At 39.4% G+C, this 10,464-nt stretch overlaps 1 pseudogene; it reads right to left on the bottom strand.

Annotated features, from left to right (window-relative positions):
• Window positions 1-232: 232 nt before the first annotated feature.
• LOC142196374 (U6 spliceosomal RNA) lies at window positions 233-293 on the bottom strand (annotated as a pseudogene).
• Window positions 294-10,464: the final 10,171 nt, after the last annotated feature.

Genomic DNA, 10,464 nt, shown 5'->3' with positions numbered 1-10,464 from the left:
AGAACGGAGACCCTGAACGCAGGTGTGAACCTAGCGTTATTTGGACATCAGCACTGTAATGTCTTACCTACCACTTATTACTGGGGAGTAGGTGTCTGGTTATGCTACACACGTATTTTCAGTGTGGAATGCATATTGTGGCAGCCATTTTTGTTCACCCCAAACGAATCTCACAGTATTTGGTTTCGTTACATATCACACAATTTGGAAAATCCAACTTGATTTGCTCATCTCTAATAGGGAACGCTTCACGAATTTGTGTGTCATCCTTGCGCAGGGGCCATGCTCATCTCAGCTCATCATGTAATGGTAAACCATGGAAAGTTAGAGTGGGGTTGCTGAGTACTGAACACATAGTCAATAAAAGTTGCTAACACTCTTGTGAATATTTTTAACCTCTTTTGTCTTTAACCACAAAAATTATGTGCTGGGAGCTTCATAGCATACGTTTGTATCATCAAGCACAATGCCATCTAATGTGTTGGATGGAGTTGGTGTAAAGCATGCCACCAGTAGTCTCTAAACTAGTAGAACGTGTCCCGTGAAGTAACAAGTAATTACCCTGCCTGACTGCATTGTGTCAATTGTAAAGTTTGGGGTATGGGGGATAATGTTGTGGAACTGTTTTAAATGGATGGTCTAGGCCCCCTTAATTTAAAAAACCCCCCAAAACATAATAGTAACTCTAATGCTAACTATGCCACAGTGTACACAGATAAAATGCATTTAGGCCTGGTTGGGGGGGGGGGGGGGTTGGTGTGAAAGCCTCATCGAAAACTTGTGGGCTGAGCTAGAATGGAAATGGAAATCCAGGCCTTCTTGACCAACATCATTCTCTGACCTCTAAGATGGTCTTTTGGATGAATGGGCAACAATTTCAACAGACACTTTCCAAAATCTGATGCAAAGTCATTTCATAAGCTTGAAGGCTGTTTAAGCTGAAAAGGAGGGAAAAGACTTCATTTTAATGCTTTTAAATATAGAATGTGATGTCCTGTTAGGGCTCATTCACATGGGGTAAGAGGGTACTGAGTCCCCCTCAGAATCCACCCCCTCACAATAGAGGTCTATTTTAGAACGGACAGGTTCTCACCTAGTGTGGTTGTGCATTCACAACCATTTATGGAGCACTGGAAACGATCAGCAGAGGGTTCCTCTCTGTGTGGGGAGGGATGAGCAGCAAAAATTCCAGGACACCCCAAGGTGTTTGTAGACAGACAAAAAGGACCAGGCGTGTCTGTCTTATTTCCGTGAGCGGTATGTTCCGGCTCATGGAAAAAAGAAGTGAGATGCCCTTTCTTCAGGCGGATTCCATGGCTGAGTCAGCCCCGGCGTCTGCCTCGCGACAGCACCCTCCAAACTAGGCCCATTCTCTGAAGCGGGAAGCTGCGACTGTCGGAAGGTGCAACAGTCGCGAAAGGCGCATTTAGGTCCTATTCTACGCGGCTTCCCCCATCAGAATTAGGACCAACATACGCGGTCCCATGCCCCGTCTGACCGAGGCCTTAGCTCATGTAAGTAATGTGTAGTTTTCCCAGTACTTTCATCCATATGTTCAGTGTGCGACAACTAGTCTGCGCCTACCAGCTCAGAGGGAATTGTTAACTACAGATAGAGGCTGTAGCAAGGCAAAATTGCAAATTAGAAGCTACATAATGACCAGAAATAGTGTCATCGCTCATATGCACAGTGTACTATTGATTTATGTAACACTTGTTTATAGATTTGTTACAGGTTAAATAGCAATAAAAGAGTCAAATACTTTTAGCCTATTGTACATTAAGGCAAACTATAATGGTCTATTATTTTAAGAACATCCTCTACATTAGGTAGCATTTACTATGGGATGACTAGATGAAAATATGTGCTGTTATAAGAATATCCCTACATTTCACATTTATAGACCCTGCCGTAGTTAGGTTGCTGATAACTTCTAACACAGCAGATACAGCACATGTTAAGTGCATCCCATAATTTAATGGCACTTACAGCACTGAATACATGTCATAGCAGAAGATTAAATCTGTTTGCTAGCTTCTAAAAAGGGTGACCCTGTGTCCTCTGTCATGACAGTAATTTAAACAAATCACCCCAAGATTTTTGGTATGGACCATTAATATATTTCTAGATTGTTATCAGATCTACCTGTAATGTACTGTAGAATAGATAAATCTAATTCAGATAGTCTTCCCACATAACAAAGATATAGATAGTTAGTACATAGGCTACTTTGCTGTGAATCAACATTCTATATAGTCCTAAGATATCCTTGCTATTTATCCATGCTTAGAGCTGAGTACATTGAAAATGTAAAGGGTCAAGGTCATGTTCTCAGCTACAATATCTCGACCAGACAAACACAGTCCGTAGACAGAATGGTGCAATTTCTTTTATGCAGGAATTTAATTCTAACCCAGGGAAATGGGACTTTACACCATTATTAGAGATGAGCAAATGTTTCAAAGCTTATTTTATTTCAACTTTGACCAGTTCAGACCAGACGTTTCAGACATAGGTCCAAACCGAAAGTGTAATTTCCCTAAAAAGTTGTGTATGACACTTGGAGAGCTCCTAAGACTTTAACACCTTTCTCGCTGTCTGCTGCAAACACAGACAAAGTGACAGCGACAGATATGGCTATTGGTAAAAGGATGGTAGCCAGTAAACAGTCTGTTTAGAAATGCTGTGCTGTGCTGCATCCTATTTTCTACGCTTTTTACATAAAAACATGGTCCTTTTTTGTAGGAATATTCCTGTGGTTGTTTATACACATGAAGTGCTGTAAAAAATCTATGAACTGTTCCAAACTTATTCCTTTTAAGGGAATAGCAACATGTTTGGTATTGTATATTATTTTAGTATTAACCCCTTAATAACACAGCTAAAAACCGCCTTAGGCTGAAGCCCAACATTGCGAAAAACTGGTTAATCCCATCCACACGTTGCATAAAAAAATCTGCAGCAGAGAATCTGCATTTTCAAAAACTCTTGCATTTTGCATGCAAAAATCACAGCATGTCAATTATACCTGTAGAAATGCTGGCGGTTTCTGTAGCTGTATAATAGTGGCAGAGGAAAACTCTGCAAAATTACAACGAAAAAATGTGATGTGTTTCTGCCGCAGTTTTTTGCTGCATTTTTCTATGTGGGGCCTTAGCCCTTAAAACAGGGAATGACATGTAATATTCATAAAAAGTGTTAAAGTTCTGTAATATACTTTCTTTCTTTTTTTTTTTTTTTTTTTGTAGATTGTGAGCCCCACACAGAGCTCACAACGTACATTTTTCCCTATCAGTATGTCTTTTTTGGAATATGGGATGGAAATCCATGCAAACACGGGGAGAGCTTACAAACTCCTTGCAGATGGTTTTTTGCCCTTGGCGGGATTTGAACACCAGGACTCCAGTGCTGCAAGGCTGCAGTGCTAACCACTGAGCCACCGTGTGGCCCCCAAAGTTCTGTAATATACTTTCTGTCAATGGATGGCTTTCTTTGGAAGTTGTAATAGTGGTCATCTGCTGCTCTGAATCCAATTTCTGCAGTTTTCCATAATGTCACATCCATCCATAGAGTCTCTACATGGCTGTAGTGAACGGACAAATCATCATTTCTAATGTCTTCACTTTACAGGCTCACCATCATCACAGATTGCTGCTCATTCCCCGTCCCCTCATTGCCACATCCAGATCAGTAACTTCTGCAGCCATCAGGCAGAAGTCACTACAAAAAAAAAAAGGTTCAGTCCCCCTCCCATTTCTGTCAGAGCTGGCAGACTCATTCACTCTAGCAGTCGTACAATGGAAGACACTAGGAATGCCTCAACCTAGAGGAGCTGCTGGCACCAGATATTTGCCAAAGTGAGGGAATACTGGCATCTGGGCACTGATGGGAGGGGTAATGAGCAGATCAGAGCTGGGAAATGGAGGGTAAGTGAGTGAGTGAGTGAGTGAGTGAGTGAGTGAAAAAGAGAGGGGGCGTGAGTCATCTCTGAGTGCAGCCCAAGGAATAATGGGAATTGTAGTAAAAGCACACTATAGGACAGGAACATGGAGATGTAAACAAATACAGAGCATGCCAGGAGCTCCCAGACAGCTGAGAAAACACTGGAATCACTGCTAAAGGTATAAGCAGTACATTTATTAACATAGCAATAGCACTATTAGATGTTTTTTTTAAATGAATTTTGTGCCTAGATAACCCCTTTAAGGACATGGCCCCATTTTTAAAAACTGATGTGTCAATTTATATGCCAATACATTTGAAATGCTGTAACTTTCTAAAGGGATTAAATGATTGTTAACCCTTAACCTTTTCGCTGCCAAGGGTCTCTGGAAATTTTGCACCTCCAGTAGCCAGAGCAATTTTCACAGTTTTGAGATGGACAAATCAAACCTAAATTGCAACATTAAAAAAGCACCCAACCCCCCCATACCTATATATTTTCTTAAAGTAGACACCTGCAGCATTGTCAGAATGTCACTTGGTACTGTATACGAACAGGCACCTTGATGCAATTTTGATTTGAAGTGAATGTATTATGAAAAAATGCAAATAAATGTATATTAGTTGTTAAAAGCGGAAACCAAACAAAAAATTAAATGCGCCAAACCTCCTAAAAATAAGAGTTCAACATGTGCAGAGTTCATACATATCACTATGGCCTGAACCCACATGCACGTGTCTTCAGAAAATCGCTAGAACTGGAAGGAACAAAATTCTGCTTTAAAGCTGGAAATGTTAAAAAAGTATCATCCTATAAAATGTAGGGATTACACACCATGAAAAGTAAGTGAACCCCTAAACCCTATATATTTTTTGAAAGTAGACAACCTGAAGATTACAAATGTCTTAATGGGTCATCGATAGCCACATCCACCTTCATGCAACTTTGCGAACAACACAAGTAATTTTTTGAAAAAATACGCTAAAACACATATTTGCACCTAAAACTCATGTTCAATCTCACATTCATATATAAAATACTTTTAAAATAATAGCTTATGGTGTATACAATGTGTATATATACTATATGTACCGCAAACATCAACTACAACAAGAGCTCGGACTCCCAAAAACACGAATACAGAAGACAAGCAGGATTTTGCTGTTGTTCACTAATATGTTAAAAAGCTATACTGCACCTACCAAACTGTGACTGTGATACCAAAATCTAACTTTTTTCAGAGTACACAGCATACCGTATATAAAAACACAATTTAATAGTTTATATATATACAACCACCTTCATTCAACTTTGCCGCAAACAGAGATTGCTAGCAAAAATTGCGCAAAAATTCAAATTTTCCACTAAAGTGCGGCTCAAGAAATCCCTTTCTGCAAACATAATGTACTGTCCATAAAACTGCAATATGTGAGGAGTTCATACATACCACACATGTATATATTTACAGGGGCGGGTGTTAAAGAATCGCCAAAATCGCAGAAATGTGCCATCCCATTTTGTGCATGCAAATTAAATAGGACTTTACATAAAAATGTTATTTTCCATCCCCCTATAATAATTTTAGCAATCTATACATTCATCTTTAGTGATAATCGTTATTACTATTATTTTAGTGTGTAACGGATATCACTAGAGACGTATGTTACTGTAGAAAGCTCAGGTATAGACAGGATAGGGATTGGGTGAAATGTAAACTTTATTTGCGACTTTATGTATATGTTGTGTAAGTGTTTGGTGCGACTTTTTTTTTTTTTTTTTTGGTGCTGCGACCTGGACAATGGTAAACATCTGGGTCACAGTGCCAACAAACTTCCTGGTTATGTTCAGGAGGTATAACATAAGAATACCCCACTAGAAAAGCTCAGGGGGGAATTACATTATAACTGTATGTGACAATCAGAGACAAATGTATAGTATACGCTCTGATTGGCAGGAGAAGGGTTAATAGGGACAATAGAGTCCCTGCCACCCCCCTCCTGCTGTCACATACAAGTTATGCAGAGAGTCTGATGCAGAGAGACTGTTTCTCTGTCTCTCTCTCTCTGCTGCACTGCTCCGTGTCCCTCTTCCTTTCTTGTTAGATCGCAAATTGCTTGCTTAGACAGGAGGGGGGGGGGGACACTTTGGAGCTCTATATCTTTGGACTGCATCAACATATCTTGATGCTTTCAATTGCATTTTAAAGAGGAGAATCTCATCTTTAAAATTATACTGATGATTGGATGTAAAGTTTTGGAGCAATTCACTGTTGAAACGCTGTCGGGAATTGAGATCTGCAGTTGGATCTCAATGCCAAATAGTGTTTTCAACAGTGAATTGCTCCAAGACTGTACATCCAATCATCGATTTCTTGGTATCATTTTAAATATGAGAGTTTCTTCTTTAAAATGCATTTTAAAGCATCAAGATATGTTGATGCAGTCCAGAGATATCGGCATTAGTAGGGAGGATGTACTAAGTACGTCCTCCGCTACTGAAGTGCCACCTTGGGAGCACGTACAGTGTACGTGCCTGGCAGCGAAAGGGTTAAAGAGGACCTTTCACCATTTTGCCCACAGGCAGTTCTATATACTGCCGGAAAGCTGACAGTGCACTGAATTCAGCGCACTGTCGGCTTTCCCGATCTGAGCCCAGTGTGAAGAGCTTACGGTCCCGGTACCGTAGCTCTTCTATGGTCAGAAGGGCGTTTCTGACACTCAGTGCGCTGTGCTGTGAGAGCCGGGAGGAACTCCCCCCTCCCTCTCCTGATAATGCTCATCTATGGACGAGTACTGCGAGCAGATGGAGGGGGCGTTCCTCCCGGCTCTCACAGTACAGCGCGATTGGCTGTGCGATTGGCTGTGCTGTGAAGAAGGACGTCTCTGACTGAGTGTCAGAAACGTCCTTCTGACCATAGAAGAGCTACGGTACCGGGACCGTAAGCTCTTCACACTGGGCCCAGATTGGGAAAGCCGACAGTGTGCTGAACTCAGCGCACTGTCAGCTTTCTAGCAGTATATAGAACTGCCTGTGGGCAAAATGGTGGAAGGTCTTCTTTAAGTACTATCATCGTGTCTATCATAATGATATGTGTATGATAATGGTGTGTGATAGACACCATAATAGTACTTAAGGGTTAAGGTAGTTATTTCATGACACATTGTACTGCATGCCAATGATCAATTTTATTTATTTATTTTTTTCATTTTTCAAAATAGGATATTTTCAAAATGTGAAATGCCATTCTTTTCGGACAGATAATCATACCACCCTTATGCATTACTAAACATTATTTACCATTTATATTTCTGCATTATATTGGCATGAACTTTTAATTGCCCTTCAATTTATTTTACAGGTAAAATTTTGATTTTCTGGATTTACAAGAATAAACCCCAAACCTATTTGGTAGGAACCACTTCACTTCTAGTATTTTAGAGGCCTATATACTAGCAACTTCCTATTTTTAAAACTGCACTCCTCAAATAATTAAAAACAGCATCTGAGAAGTTTAACCCTTTAAGATTCTCACAGAAAAAAAACAATAAGGAGTTGAAATTTAGACTTTTAATTTTTTTTAAATAATATGTTTATTTAGGCCTAAAATGTACACATTCACAAGCGGTTTAAGGAATAAATGCATCCTACAATTTGTTATGAAATTTCTCCCAAATTCTGCTGAACACCGTGGTCTTAATATATGGTGTTAAAATGCTGTACATGGCAGTACTTAAAGTACTTAGTACTTTCCAAGGCCAGCCAGTGATGGGGTAGTTTCAGGGCAACACAAGTCTGTGGAAATAATCTGGCATGTACCTGCAGGTTGGGCAAGAGGCATCTAGTGTTGTGACTCCTTCTCCAGAATGCCAAGATGAGTCTGAGGCTGGCTTATAATAAGTATTATGAGAGATCTGCAAACCTCTCAAGATTTGTTTCATGTTTGGGTTTGGTTGCTTGTGTCAGTATGAACCACACTTTAAATTGGCTTAAAATATAGTGCAGAATAGTCTTAGGGCTACTAGGAACCTATTTATTCAATTCTAGCTCTTTAAGGCAAACACAGCCAAAGTTATGTCAAAGTGAATAGTGACATAATCATATTCTGGGGCTTCTTGGTAACTTGGGCGTCCTTGCAGTGTCTGTCACTTTCCTTTGATGTCTGCCGATTTTCTGTGATGTCATCAGCCTGGGTGTAATAAACCGGTGTAATAATCAGCCTGCATAATAAACAGTAAAGTATAAATGGTTGCACTGTGTAGTTCAATCTTTCTGGCATCATCTGTTTTACCTTCCATCTTCCTCAACTTCTACTGTCTTAGGGAATTAACACATCAATACAAGCTCAGGCTATGCAAAACTGTTTTAAAAAAAAGTAGGCTATTTTTAATCAAGGCTATTCCAACACTTTTGCACTCAATGCATTTAAGACAATAGACTAAGGGTATTGTGCTTGGAACAGAATGGAGATGACCCTCAGCATTATAAGAGAGGTGTTATCTTTCATTGTAACTCTGCACTTTGTGACTAAAATACTTGATGCTGCCAGGTCCCGTAATGAGAATTACCAAGAGAGTTTCTACATCCCCATCCTTTCACCACATTTCAGGATCAATGAAGCTTTTAGAAATGTGTATATCAATAAGCCGCTGACTGGATCCAATAACAAGAAGAAATCTGAGTTAAGCTATTGGCTATAATAGTTAATGTGATTTGACCAGTGCAATAGAAGTAAGGCAACATTTACATTTTCGGAAGATTATAACAATATATAATATTTAGACTATTGGCAACCAACCACTATACATGGGATACTATAACATTTTCCTTCTTCTAGTCTTCATTATAGTGTCATAGCAGCATCTTCAAACACTTTCTTAAAAATGACCTACCGAGATGGAAAATACCATATATCTAAATTCAGCACATTATTTTCTAAGCATGTACACATTTGTTTAAGAAAGAATGTGATTGCCATTTCCTAATGCTGCCAGCTTACAGAGAGATTAATAGCACATTTGACCTGGCAGTTTTCTGACACTAGGAAAATTGAGAAAAATGATGGTCCAGAATCCTGACAAAGGATTTGATAACTTTATTTATAATTAATGCATCATATAAGTTATCCTACTGGGCAACTGCACTGCAAACACAAATATTGAGGACAAAATCTACCAAATATTTTCCTTATCATAGAGCACATGCTGTGTCAGATATCCTATTAGAAAACATATCGCATAAAATATATACTTGACTGATAACCTGTATATGAACAGTTCTCCATTAAACTAATAAGATGAGTCACGCTTAGGATAGAAGCATACAGTTTATGTATAGTTTTTGATGTATTTTCATGAGACTGTGCTAAGACACAAAATGACCAAAGTATAAAGGCAAGACTAATATTTATCCTCTAGTTTAGGCAAAGGCCCCACGTCGTGAACTGCTTTGGAATTTGCAGCATGCCTGCTGTGGATATTTTTCTGCAATATGTGGATGAGTTTAGTCAGAATCCTATTCACTTTGTGGGTACTGTAAAATTGCAGTAAAATCGCTGCGTTAACGCTAAGTGGGGCCCCAGTCTTAAAGGGATTTTTCTTCTGATAGACTAGTGATCAAGAAAATTGCTATAGAATTAATGACAGTACTTTGTAGGACTACTTCTAAACTCTCCACAGATGCCTTTCGTATTATGTATTGCAGCTCCGTTTTCATGAAAATCAACATTTTATTCCTATAAAATAATTCCTATATATTCCTTGTGAAACTGCATGGCAGCATGTCACCTTAAAAAAAGACATTAAGGCTAAGGCCCAATGAACAAAAAAGTGCTGTGGGAAAACCTGCAACGATTCTCACAGAAAGTCCGCAGAGTTTTCTTTTCTGTTTCAATTAACAGTTTTTAGAAATCACAGCGTGTTTGCTGAATGTATTTTTCCTCAAAGTAGATATTGGTTTTACTAGAATCCCATCCACTCTGCTGTGACTATAAAACGTACATTTTTTTCCACATTGTTTCTGTGACATGGCCCCGGCCTAAACAACAGTTGTTTTTTGTTTTTTTTTTCAAATTATCGCAAGCTGTTAGACTGTATATTTGCTGACCAACAATAAAAACGCTTAAATTGCAGTTTGTTTTAGATTTGTGCAGGCTGCAATACTGTATATATGGGCAGTAACAAAAAACAAAACAAAAAAAAACATAAGAATCAAATACTTGAGAGGACCTTTCATGTTCTCGTGCAAATGTGGTTTTATAAACCGGTAGAAAGCAGAGAATTCAGAGCACTATTGACTTTCTTGATATGTGCCCCTGGGGTAGGGATATCGGTAACAGCACTGAGAGCTCTTCACTGTCAGAAGGGTGTTCCTAACAGTGTAACTGGGAATGCCCCTCCTGACTGTCTGTTGCTCTGTACTGTCAGAGGGGGCGTTCCATACTGCCCAGCGATGACCCCAAGTTGTGTCTATGGATGAATACTATCAGGAGGGGGGTGGAGGCATTCCTCATCGCTCAGTGTAGT

Source organism: Leptodactylus fuscus, chromosome 2, assembly GCF_031893055.1.
Source record: "Leptodactylus fuscus isolate aLepFus1 chromosome 2, aLepFus1.hap2, whole genome shotgun sequence".
In the NCBI taxonomy this organism is placed as follows: domain Eukaryota; kingdom Metazoa; phylum Chordata; class Amphibia; order Anura; family Leptodactylidae; genus Leptodactylus; species Leptodactylus fuscus.
This window is presented reverse-complemented; position numbering and strand designations above follow the sequence as displayed.